Consider the following 1,411-nt stretch of genomic DNA (forward strand, 5'->3'; position numbering starts at 1 on the left):
TCATTGTGCAAGTTTATTATACCATTATACTATTTACTAAAAATCGCTATCACTATTCAATCATAATGTGGGACTGAAATGGTTAAGTAATTTCATAAATAGTTTCAAGTTAATATCTTGAACCCTAAATAGAATAAACATTGTGATACATAAATTAATAAAAAAAAAAGGAACATTCTGTTGTGCTGTTAGTGAATTCTAAAGCTGGCGCCACACATAATATGTGACTCATGAAAACAACCAAATAGTTATAAAAGTATAAAATATAGTAATGTAACATGTAGGTAAAAGCAATGAAATTTGTAAAGATCATAGGTACATTGATACATACATAATACATAATACATAATACATACATCGATAATCATAGCCATGCCGTGGTGTGGGGGGGCTAGGGGGCATATGCCCCGGGCACATGGTTTAAAGGGGCGTCAAACATTTTTTTTATAATATTTTAATCATTACATAAATAAAATATATGAGAAAGATAATTGTTTTATAATTATTTTGGACCATTACAAATTTTTTCTGAACAAAATATTGCCGACTATGTTCGAGTAATAGTCATTAGTCAACTGCAACTTTTTATTCTTGTATTATTTGCCTTTATGATAAATTATCGTATTCTTCATTTCAAAATCGACGGCACGTATCGCGGTGTGCGATAAGCGAAAGTAAATAAAAACCAGATACAAATAATTGCCTATCCTGCCCTGCTACCAAGAAGTGCAGTAACTCCAAAATTATGAAGAGTGAGGTTATATATTATATATTATATTATAATATTCTTATTAATTGAACTATCCCGCGTCTTTTTTTACTAAGGTAAAATGCAGTAAAATCGATTATTGTTTCAAAGATACTCTAGAATTCAGGTAAAATACAAAGCAAAAGTGCAGTAAAGCCATATACTAAGAAGAAAAACAGCAAGTCCATGGATTTACTGCATTATTTCTTGGTAATAAGATTCCTTTAAGTTTTACATGGTCTTACTGTATATTGCCTTAGTATTTAGTAATATTATGTGTTCAAATGGCGTCTATGCCGCAACTCCATAAAATAACTTTTTGACATAACATAGTCTTCAGAAAAATATCTTTGAATTTAGATAATTCGAAGCTCTAACCATTGTTATACTTCAAAATAATATAGTATTTGATTAGATAAGATTGATTAATCCTAACCTAACAACTGACGAAGATATTATCCCACTATTTTGGCGGTTGTATCTAGTCACTATCCTGTAACAATATTTTATTATTCTACCTATGTTATATATCTAGATCTGAAAAATCACGGGGGAATTTCACACTCGTTATCCACCCATTTGCCCCTCACGCAAAAATATTTACCGTATAGCATTTTACAGGGAGATTTCACATTTGTTGTCCACGAATTCTCCGCTTACACA

The sequence above is a fragment of the Acyrthosiphon pisum genome, chromosome A1, assembly GCF_005508785.2.
Source record: "Acyrthosiphon pisum isolate AL4f chromosome A1, pea_aphid_22Mar2018_4r6ur, whole genome shotgun sequence".
NCBI classification, from domain to species: Eukaryota; Metazoa; Arthropoda; class Insecta; order Hemiptera; family Aphididae; genus Acyrthosiphon; species Acyrthosiphon pisum.